Below are 12,788 nucleotides of genomic sequence, written 5' to 3'. Positions count from 1 at the left end.
CAAAATAAAAAAAAAATAAAAAGAAAATTCGACCTAATCTTACGTAGAAACTGGCTACTTTTCACTTCTTTTAATCACAGCAAATGAATGAAAGACTGAATGAATCTTCATCACAAACCAGGAAAGACAATTTTCCATATACATATTGGATATTGTAAAGCATTTAAGCAACAGTAGGGAGGATGCTCAGCCACACAGGTAAAAATTATATATTTAAAAACAGTGAAATATGGAAAACCATGACCAAATTCTTAAATTGTAAGCTGGCTTTTCCCAGTATCTGTTATGATTCTGGGCCTGGTTTTCCTATCATTACCTGCATGGAATAAGAAAATGTAAAGTAATTACATTATTAAATTAATCAAAACATTATACGGTTGCTTAGCTATGTCAAAAACTTATAACACATTCATTAGTTCAATGTACATGGGATTTGAAATTCTTGCTCATTTGAATTATTTGTGCCATGCCTAACTGCTTCTTTTAGCTCAGATAATCAAGTCTTAAAAGTATGTATATGTACAGTTGGGACTAATTGATGTAATTAGTGTATGTGTAACAATTTTGGCTGGCTAATGTCTCAAGGGAGGAGAAAAACAAGCAAATTCATGAAGTGAGTTTTACATGATTTTAGATTAGCATCATAAGCTAGGTAGGTTATTTTTTTTTAAGTAAGAAATACAGCCTTCATTATGGCCTTTAGTTAATAATGATGTGGTTGAATTTCACAAGTGAACTTCCTCCACTCTAAGGAGTTCATTTAGCAGAGGTATTTTCCATAAAGTATTAGCTGCACAAAACAGAATTTAAATGCTATTCTGATGATATAACATATCTAGGAATATAACTATAAAATGAAATTACCAATTACTTTTTATCAACTTCTGTGAAAATGTTGAATTAATTATTTTTCTTCCTTTCTTTCTTTCCCTTTTTCTTTTCTCTCTTTTTTATTTCCTTTTCCTTACTTTCCTTCTTTCTTTCATTTTTGTCTCTCTGTTTTTTCTTCCTTTTTTTTACATTCTGGCTCAATCCAAAAAGCTTTTGAAATTATTAACAGAGGTGATTAACACTAAGAAAATATATATATATATATATATATATATATATATGAAAATGAAATAAAAATTGCTAATACTTGTGTAAAAATAGTATCAAGATTCAATAAATTGGACTATGTCAAATTAAAAATTTTTTCATAGCAAAAGAAGCAACCAACAGAGTAAAGAAATCTTCATGATGGCAAGGAAATTTTGTTAGCTCTTCCTTAGACAAAGGATTAATATCTATAATGTATAAAAGACTTTAAGAAATGGAACCCTCAAAAAAAAACTCAGTGAAAAAATGGGCACATGAAATGAAGGCATTAAGTACCTGACTTATGAAACATTTGAGTTGGGAACTTTCACAGGTACAAGTGGACTTTACATTACAAACATTCATAGAGGGGCAAAAATTGTAGAAATAGTTCACTCTAAATTTAACCTTGTTCCACCATTTTAAAGTAACTATAAAAATAAAAATAGTTTACAGAATTTGTGTGTGAGTGCCTTTGGGTTTTTATGTTTTACATTGTATATTTGTGTCAAAAGTGTGTAAGAGTCACCTTGTCAGACTTATGAAGTAATCCGACTTATGAACGTCCCAGAAAGAAACTCGTTTGTAAATCAGGAATTTACTGTAGGCACTGCTCAAAAAAGCATAAATGGTCAGTAAATACATGGAGATATATGCAGCAGAGTTACCCATTAGAGAAATACAAAATAAAACAACATAGAGATTTTATCTTACCCCAGAAAGAATGCCCATCATGAAGAAATTAAATAATAACAAATGCTGGCCAGGCTACAGAAAAAATAAGAACCTTCTTCATCATTGGTGGGAAGGAAAATGAATATGGAGACTTCTCATCAGATAAACTAGAAATTCCATTTAGTTCAGCTATCTTCTAAGTATCTTCCTGAAAGAGTTAGTCATCATAACAGTGTATCTGTACATAGAGCAGTACAATTCAGAAGAGCTAAATCTTGAAGACAACTGTATGTCTGTCAGTGTATACACTGATAAAGAAAATGTGGTGTTTGCACACAATGAAGTAGTATTCTCTCATAAAGAAGAATAAACCGAGCCCAGTATGGAGGCTCACATCTGTAGTCCCAGCATTCATGAGGCTGAGGCTTGAGGATCACTGTGAGTTTGAGACCAGCCTGGGTTACATTGGGAACTCAAGGCCAGCCTGAACTGCATGGTGAGACTCTGTCTCAAAAAAAGGGATAAACTTGAGTTATTTCTAGGAAAATAGACACTCCTTGAGATTCTATTGTTAAGTCGAGTAAGTCAGACACACAAACATGCATGAGAAACCTAAAATATAAATAAAGAACAAAATACAGTGTAGATAACTGGAAATAAGGAGGTAAATCTTTCTCAAATGGGAAGAGAATCAAGAGTTGGAGGACTAGTAGAGGGGGATAAGGAAATGCAAGTAGAATTATGATGTTTTATGTACATGTACTAACTCCCTACAAGGAATATAAACATTATGTATTGCAAACATGCAGTAGTAAAAAGTAAATACAATTTTAAAAAGGAAAAAGAGAGCAGCTTCTGGGAGAACATGGTGGACAAATAACAGCAGCCACAGAGGCTCTCTGAGATTACCAGTTTAGAATCCAGGAGCGGTGTCATGAGAGGAGTCCTACATGAGGGAAGATGTACCCTGCCGACCCAGGAACGAACTAAGCTGAGAGAAACCAACTGGAAATGCAATCCTGATGCTATAACAAGAACAGATAAAATCTCAGTGCAGAAGCTGGATCCCGCCCCATTGGAAGCTGTGATTTGAATTTCCTGCTGCCGATACTGCGTCCCGATACTGCGTCCCAATCCGCACTGCAGGAGAGAGACGCGCGAAAGCTCTGAGAGCTAGAATCCGCAAACCAAATGGCATTGAGAGCAGGACTGGCAGGGAGCCCTGCATTGACCTGCGGTGAGTGAGAGAAATGGGGAACTTTTCATAGACTAGGAGGCTCCAACAGAGGACATTCTGGGAACGAGCAGACTAGCCGGAACAGGGCCCTGCAGTGACTTTAGTCGCATATTCCCCTCTTAAGTGGGAGTGGTGGGGAGCCCTTGGCCTGGTGATGCCGTGGACTAAGATACAGTAGGCTAGCCCAAGTCAGGTCCCTGTGCCTGGCAGTGCACCCTAGCAGTGAAGCATTCAGTAGGTTGATCTGGAGGGTGGGGGCAGCAGAGGCTGCCCAGGTCTGTGTCTCCCTAGTACACTGCAGTATGCGGGAATACCTAGCCAACGGATTCAAACAAACTGTAACAGACAAAGAGAGAGAGAAAAACAAAAAAAACAAAAAACTGGGCCTCCTACATATGCTTGTATGGAAGGAACAAAAAGTATAGGAAAAGGGAGCAACAAGAAAGGGTCTTCAGTCCCCAATCCTGAGAACACTGATCCAGGAAAGGTAAATGCAAAAGAGAATGAAGACAGAAAATATGCAATATCAGACACGGCACCTATAGACATAAAGCGGTATCTCCGGAGCCTCATAAACGAGTTCAAAAATGAAGTAATTAATGAAATAAAGCAAGAAATAAGTAGAATAGTTAGAGAAATGCTAAGCACCGCCCAAGAAAAAACAGATGGTGAAATGGAAGAACAGAAAAAAAAGGGGAGAATTGTTTGATGGAGAAAATAGAGAAAACATAGAATACATGAAGCAGGTTCTAAGAGATTATCAGGAAACTAAAAACTCTATTGAAAGCTGGCATAACAGCTTGAAAGAAACTAAGGATAGATTATCAGAACTGGAGGACAGATTTGTAGGGTGGGAGCATGAAATGAAAAACTTCTTAAAAATAACAAGAAAACAAACAGCAATAATACAAAGACTAGAAGATGATAAGAGGATCTATAACTTAAGAATTAAGAACAGAAAAGAAGAAGTAGGGACTCAAACAAATGAACTACAAAAGCTATTCACAGAAATAATCCAGGAGAATTTCCCTAAAAGGTAAAGATACTCAGATATATGAGGCATACAGGACCCCAGCCACCTACAACCCAAACAGAGCTACACCCAGGCAGATAATAATCAAAATTCCAGAAATCCAATATAAGAACAGAATATTAAAAGCCATCAAAGACAAGAAACAGATCACTTACAAGGGAACACCAATCAGAATTACAGCAGACTTCTCGGGACAAACCATCAAATCATGAAGAGCATGGGGGGAAATAATTCAAGTTTGAAAGATAATAACCTCCAGCCAAGATTGATATATCCTGCACAACTGTCCCTAGAAATTGATGGAAAAACAAGGTGCTTCCAGGATAAAGAGGAACTAGGGGAATTTGCAACCTCCAATTCAACTCTACAGAGATTACTGAAAGATATTCTAAAAATGAAAAATACCAAGATTCCAGAAATAGTGGCAGAGCAGCCACAATGAATGGAGCAGAAAGCAAAATAAAGAGGACAAACTGACAACTAATGACAGAAAAAGAGCTCAACAGAAGTGAGGCAGAGAAGGTTGGATGGTAGGAACAGCCATTTTGGAGAAAACAAGACATCATAATAGGTAGTGCTGATTCAATATCCTCTTGTTTTGAAGTCCCATCAAGATTTTGTTCTTCTGTCTCCATCGGTTTTAACGTGTTCAATCTTACTGGATTTTATTATATGTGCTAATATAAACAAAATCTTTTATAGACAAGGAGATTATACAGAAACCATTTTTCGTTTTCTGTTAGTTGATTCTAAATACCCTGTAATACTGTCATTCTCTTGAATGTTTATACCCAGTGATTTTAAGAGAAGAGACACTATGGTAACTACTATTATGTCGAGATTATCTTGTGGTAAAACACTATTTTGCTAAAATGGCTATGTTTTGACCTGCGCTGTTTTGTTGTTATGCCCTCTTTTTTATCTCAATCTCTTTTTTATTATCTACTTTTTCATTTTATCATTTTAATTAAGAGAAAATAAATACAAAATAGCAGGATATATTATAGTAACCCACTTTGATTTTCTATTAACTTGACTTGAAACTCTGTATTGCTCTCACCATCTTGTTTTGACTGATTTTCCTCTATTCTGTTATGCTTGATAATGCCAAGTTTGAAAGTATAGGCAACAACTATGAAGACAATAAGATTCATTGTGATGCCCATTCTGGTTGACTATTATCTTCTTTTGAAGTCCTCTAATGTCTCCAATATTTTGGTTTTATTGGTCTTATTCTTTACTGTTTTATTCAATTTTATTATAACTGATGATATAGGCAATTCTTTTTAAGATAACAAGAGGCATTATGATAACCATTGTTGATCACCTTGTATTTTGTTTTTACATTATGTATTATGTCCATCCTTTTGATTTGACTGACTCTGTCCTAGTATGTCACATTTGGTTTTACTTTCTTAAAAAAAAAAAAAAAGTAATAAGAACTGTGGGAGTAATAAAACCCAAAATGTGTAATTGTCATTGTACAAAAGAAAGGAAAAGAAAGTTCCCTAAAAGATATAACTGCATATATATTTAAGTGTATAAGATAGATAACCATATTACTGAGTTTTGTTGGATCATTGAGCAAAACTGTTTGCCGTCTCACTGTTTGAAAGTCCCCTTTATATGCTTTAATTTTGTAACTTCAACAACTGTTTCTAAGATGACAATATGTAATTAACTAGTGATTTCCTACTGTTTATTTTTTCTGAAATTCTGTATAACTTGTACCCTTTTTCTGTTTTTTTTCTCCTTAAATAAAATTTTAAAAAAAGGAAAAAGAAGAAAAGAAATACACATGTAGCCAGAATACAATGCCAGAAACAGCTCCAGCTTTGTTCCTGCAGAACCCCAAAGTCCACTCTAAGAGAGTGAGACAGAGAATGAGAGTGGAATGAGAGTGGAGACAGAGACTTAGGAACTATGTTTTTTCAATTGTTTCAGAGTGGCTCTAAACATAATCAGTCTTTTTTTTTTTTTTTTTTTTTTTTTTTTAATTTAGTTAACTGGTAAACCAAAGACGTACTGGTTTATGTGTTACAAATGGAAAGTATTAGAAACTATCTCTAAAAAAGGAGTTTTCTTTCCTGATTATCAGGTTTGCATGTTATTTACCTAGCTGTTCTTTTTAAATGTGTAAAAGCAAAACATGTGTTAATATTATGTTAATTATTTAGGCTAATCTAAAATCTTATAACCTGGTGTTCTGCCTAGCACATGTTAATCTCTCTCTCTATGAAACTGACAAATTTATCTGAGCATTAATCACCCTCCATCGGGTGCTAAGGAAAACAATCAGAGTAAAGGATAGGAGAACAATAATTAATGTGCAGTATTAAATCTATCAGAAGGGTGTGGAAAAGAATACTCAGTCACTGTGCTGGATTTAATTTACTCAGAGAAACAGCCTTCACACCTGAGTCAACTTGGTTTTCTCTCAATCACACCCCAGCTGTCTTAAGCAATGAGGACTTTGAGGACAAGAGGGGGCACATGCTAATGAGTTCCCCACAGAACAAGGGCATGAAGCAGTGAGTGTTGGAAAGGAAGAATCACCTAAGCTGTATTTAAAATTCCTTAATAAGCAAAAATTTAAGGCTTTGTTGTTCAACACAGATATGCCACATAACAGCAGTCACAAAAATCAGAGAGTATTATAGACTGTGATCTGAGTGCCTGCCAAATCAAGATTATTCAGAAATATATGTATTTTTAATTAAAATGTGGCCATTCTATAAGGTTTTAGGTTTGCTGTTAATTTAGCTGTTAATTAGTCTTACCAATTTTCAGTTTAGTGCTATACCTTTCTATATTTATAAACCACGTTATTTAAAAGGATCTTCAAAATGCTAGACTGCAGTATGATGTAAAGCCTCATAAGACCAGAATATCTCCAACTAATTTATCTCTGTAGCCAGTCAGGAAAACAAAACAAAAGCCCTGCTACTTATTGCTAATACTCTCCAATAACAAAGACTAGAGTTATGTATATATTGAGGCCTACGTGAATAAACTTCTGATATAGGATATATTCTTTTTTAAATAGAAATATAATTTTTAGAAAACTCTTGGTTTGGAGTCGTGAAACAGAGGTAAGAGAGCCAAAGAAAGGCTGAAAACACAAATTAGAGGCACAGAAGGAATATGCTGCTGATGAAATGCTTACAGAAGCTGGTAACAGCCAGGCAATGTAGAGTTAGAAGTCACTTAGGCAAGTAGACATTTTGTCTCTGCTTTTAAGACCACTCTCACCATGCTTCCTTGACTGATACTCCTTCAGTTTTCCTAATGAACTCTCCATTACTGTCAGTTATTTCCATCAGAAATATCTGAGATACTTCTCCTGCAGGCGGCAGGTCTCATTTCCTATCAAGAGGCTGGGAAGCATGAGAATTATCACATAGAAGAAGGTATTGCAAACTTACATCCAAGAACTCACAGTGTTTGCTATAAACATAAACAGGTAGACCAGTCATGTGGAGGAATAAAGGAAACCTGAAGCAGAGGTTCGTATAGGGTGCTTTCATAGGATATTGGCAGGGCAAACTGCTCTTGAGGTTAGAAAGCAGACAGACAAAAGGGCAGATGAGCAGCACTTGGCCAGGGGAAATTGGAAAGTGCCTCACCTAGCATCACAGAACTGAATTTGAAAATTTGGCTGTAAGAGGTACTGATTACATTCAGCGTTCTCCTCCCAGCATCTCACCAGGCTTTTTCTCTCCCACCCTGTATTACTGTTTTTTACCAGATTTGTTTCTGACAATGTTGTTTGATGTTGTCATTTGTACCTGTTATTCACTTGTCTTTCTGCTCTTTTCCTGACCCTCATGTTTGCAGCTCTCCTCTTACACGTAGAACGAGCTAAGGAATTTGTTTCTTTTGGAATCTTGCTCTGTCATGCTTCTACAGGTGTTCTCATCTACTTTTGTGAATTCAGGTATCACAGAGAGGGTGATTCTCAGATTTGCATGGCTAGTTCTGAGTATTTCTGAGTTCTGAGTAAATCTGGTATGTCCCGTTGTATCCAACAAGGTGTTCTACATGTATTTTAACTGTCGCAGAAATTTATTATAACTCCTGAATAAAAATAAAATAAAACCTATTCTGGAGACTACAATATTTTATTTTTATGAGTAAGGTATTGGGAATTGAACCCTGGCCTTCATACTGCACTGTCTTCCAGTCATTTTAATTTCTGAAACAACAGCAACAAAAACAAAACTTTGAAATAATCGTGTAAATCAATAAAATAAGATTAGGCTCAAACTTCCAATTCTCTTGCCTCAACTCCTGATAGTACCATCATGTTTTGTTATTTAATATTCATAATGGCTAGTTCTACCTTTTCTTTTTCTTTACTTTCTAAGAAAGAAAGCACTCTCTATTTTCTTGGAAGTTTCAGGCCTATTTGAATTAGCGACATGTCCTCTTTTATGGAGTGATTCAGATTTTCCGTTTTTGACCAAGATATAAATGTTTATTACAATATAAATATTTTATAATAATGAACATGTGTAAAGAAAATATGTATGCTGAGGATATAGCTCAGTGGTGTAAAAGCCAGCCTGACAAGCACAAGGTCATGAATTCAATCCCCAGCAGACACACACACATATATATATATATATATATATATATATATATATATCACAAAATAATATATTAATATCCATATATATTAAGGGAATAATATAGATTCAATGAAAATCTCAATGATCATATGTAATCTGCAGTAGAGAGAATATTGACTTACAAGAAATAATGTGATTACTGTAGTTTAACATCCATGATTTTGAATTCAAGCTCCACAACCAAGGTAATAAGTTATCATATCTTATTTATTAGTTGTTATTCTACAGTATTTCCCACAGCTATTCTTTACTCTGCTATTTGTTTTCTTTCTCCCAAATCCCAAAATAGTACACACCTGGTTCCAACTTGTTTCTTGATATTTACCTTCTTCCAAGAAATCCAATTAAGGCCGAAATTTGCATTTCTGAGTATTTCTCTGTCTCACAAAAACAGCCATTCTTAGTAGCATCAGCCTATGTGACAGATTGCTCATTGTCAACCGGATATTACCAATATCACTTCCTCTCTTTTATGGTTTTTATCTGCATGTCTTCTAAAGCCTCGTGAATTCCCGTGCCTTTGGAAGGTGACGGGATCATAGGGTTGTGAAAATCTTCAGTGGATTAGTACAGTGATGAGTTTATAGCTGGTGCTATTAGGAGGTCGGCTCACATCCTGGAGGTGAGTCATTGGAGGCATGGCCTGGAAGGGATTATCTTTGCGTCTACCTTCATAATCTCTCTGCTGGCTGTCAGGTGTTGTATCTTAACTATGAGAGAGTAAGCCACTCTAATGCAGAGAGAAATCAGGTGAAATACTTTCCATGGAATTAATTCCTTTGTGTGTAATATGTAATATGTAAAGGTTTGGGGGGTTTAAGGAAAGGCAAATTTATTATTCTCCAAACAAATGTCTAGCCAGGCATCTGAATAGATGTAAGATGAGAGTCATTTCCTGGTGTGCTTACCAGAATTCTACTTACTCCATCTAATTGCTTCCTTGAGCTTTGATTCCAGGTTTTGTAGAGACTTCTCAAGTCTGTAATTCCTATATTAAATATTTCATACTTGATCCATACAAAGTGGCTTTAAAAGTTAGTATTGACTGCAAACTGATTCACCTGATATCCTTTTCTCTTACAAGTTTTCCTCTAAGTAATACCTGTTACAAGTCCTAGTTTCTGTTCCACATTTTAGAAAATATTTTCTTCCTTTTTTCTCTGTAACAGAGATTTCCTTTATCATTATTGCTTCCTGCTTTTCTAACTTCCTTACCTTCTCTGCTCTTCCCTCTTTACTTTCTATCTTGTGTTTACATCTTTGTGCCTGTTTATCCTCCCTGGTATCCTTCCTTAGCTCTCTCCTGTCTCCCTGCCTACCTTCCTCCTTCTTTTCTTCCCCCTCATTCTCCTTCCCTTCCATTCTCCTTCCTTTAATCTTCCTTCCTCCCTTGCTTTCTTCCTTCTTTCCTTCCATTTATCCTTCTTTCCTCCAATACTTATCAAGCATTAACATTTTCTCTGATTGTCTACTATAATCACAACAAACTACCCTAATGTCAGCACTATAAAATGATTATTTATTATACTTACAGATTTTTATGGGAGGGTAATTTACACAAGACTCAGAAGGAATGCATTTCCTAATTGCAGTTACGGGAACTTCAAATGGGAAAACTCAAATACCTGAACATCATGAAGATTACCTATTCAAATGCCTGGATTCAGCTAGAATATTTTCCTGGAGTTAAGTGTTTTGACAGATGACTGTCGGGAAAGATTGACCCGATTTATTGAAGAATAAAAATAAAATATCTTTTGAAGAGGTTCAGCTAATTGCTACTGATAATATCTAAATTTAAATTCAGTGAATGTTTGCAGTGCAGACTAATGCTATGATCAGACACTGAGAATGTGATATTGAAGAATGACAGCCAGACTCTCAGATGAGAACTTGGCAAAGGGGGGCACATTTTGAATATTTTAGTTAAAATCTGTTATGATCAATTGCAGCTGCTTGCCTACAGAGTTGAACCCCTGGTAGTAAATTGGAGAGGGGTTCTTCTTTATTTTAGATCTTCCCTTTTATGTTTTTGATGATAAAACTGAGTTCCATTTTTAACTGGTTAAGTATACCAACATAATACAACAATATTTCCCTTTTCTGTAGATCTACATTTTTTGGACTTTTTTTTCACAGCCGTAATCTCATTATACATTCTTTTGTTGTTTTTATATTTTTCATATTTTTCTTAATAACATTTACAGGAAATTAAGGGTAATATATACATTTGCTATGATTTTCACAAACATTAATTGAACTGAATAAAATAATATGTTACAATTTTCAATATTTCATGAGAATGGTTCCACCCCAAATGATTTATTGAATACTGAATAGTGTGGTATTATTAAACTCCTGTTATAGTTAGTGCATCTCACAGAAGTTGGTCAGTTTATTGTAAATCCATTTCTTCAAGAAGATGTATTGAAAGCTTTTACGTCACTGTGCTGGCAACAGAAATTAAATTCTGAGATCAGCATACGTGAGCTTCTAGATCATATAAAACAGAAAAAAGTACAAATAAAACACTATACAATTACTTTCCAGTATTAAGTTGGTAAAGCTCATTTCCAATTATCCTCTTCCATACAGGAGCAACAAAATGTGGTAGTCGCTGGCCAGAAAACAGAGCAAGGCTTCTAGGACCAAATGATATCAGGGAGATTTAGGACAAGTACAAGTAATCTATGGGAAATGAAGATTCTTACAGAGCAAAGTCTTCTAGGAAAACAAGAGTAACTTCCGTATTGAGTTGTGTGGAACTTAAGAGCTCAAGCAATTGTTGAGTTCAGTAAGAAAATAAGGACAAGGCACATATTAATACACGATGTATTTTAACAGAAAAACAGTACATATACCACATAAGCAAATATGTTTGCTTACATAAGTTTGATCTTTATGTTGAGGGAAATGGAGAATTATTGGGGAGATTTTCAGCAGTGAGCTGACAGGAGGAAAATTGTGTTTAGAAACACATAATGAAAGAGATAGCTTGTACAAGGTATGTTAAAAGCCTAAGAAGTGATGTTGGTCTGAATTTTGCTAGTAACAGTGAAGTTACATCCAGCCAGATTAGTTTCAAATGTAGAATCAGTAGAACTTGGTGATTGAATCTGTGAAGTAAGAGGGCAAAGAATCAAAGGATGGCAGATTTCTGAGTTGAATCACTAAATATACAGCAGCGCTGTTCACTGAGAATGAAAATTAGATGAAGGGATTTAAGAGAAAATTATGAATCAGTGCTGTAAATTAAGGTCAGTACATCTGTGTCTTGCTGCTCCAAAAGGGTTTTATATATGTAATTACACTAAGGACCATGTGATGATGGAGATTATCCTCAGCAATCCATATGTGATCATAGGAACATGGAGGCAAGAATATCAGGATGTGACAGAGAAATGGCAGTGGAAGCAGAGGACAGAGTGATCTCAGGAAAAGCACGAAGCTGGAAAAGACTGAGAGGAAATGAGTTATGTCCTATAGTTCTGTCAACACCTTCTTTGAGGAATGTGGGCCTCCAGAAAAATACACTAATATATTGGTATTACTATAAGCTCCTACAGTTGTAAATTTGCTACTATAGCAATAGAAAACGGTCACCATGAGTTTTAAGGTCTATGGGATATATGTGTTAGCTTGGAAATGTTATTGGACATGTCGATCTCCTAATCAGGACTATAGTAGGTCTGGGGATTTGAAGTGGGGAGTCAATATTGAACTGTCATGAGAGACAATGCGGATGGAAGAGAATACGTGGGTGGGAAAGTGAAATGAAAAATGTTCTCCACATGGAATCCATGGGAAACACAATCTTTAGAAATGGAAGTGAACAAAGTAAATGTGTAAGTAGCCCACAGAGAAAAGCGATAAAGTCTTCTAAGACAAGATGACCTTAGATCTGGGACATGTGGAAAAATAGGAATGATTTTATGTAGATTCCCATAAAATGTAGGTTCTCATAAAATGAAGTTTCCATGGCAAATAGGAGTAAGTCATTTACTCCTAAGAAGAGTAAGAGGATAGGGAAAATGAAGGCTAGAAAATATTTTAATGTAGGCATTTGGTTCATAGTATCAGATAATACCAATAGAAATTGACTGAAACAAATTGGGATGAAAGAACTATTAAAATT

The sequence above is a fragment of the Cavia porcellus genome, unplaced genomic scaffold (assembly GCF_034190915.1).
Source record: "Cavia porcellus strain 051 isolate PalLab524CR breed Dunkin Hartley unplaced genomic scaffold, mCavPor4.1 scaffold_1, whole genome shotgun sequence".
NCBI lineage: Eukaryota > Metazoa > Chordata > Mammalia > Rodentia > Caviidae > Cavia > Cavia porcellus.
The sequence above is the reverse complement of the archived record's forward strand: the minus strand, read 5'-3'. Positions refer to the sequence as shown.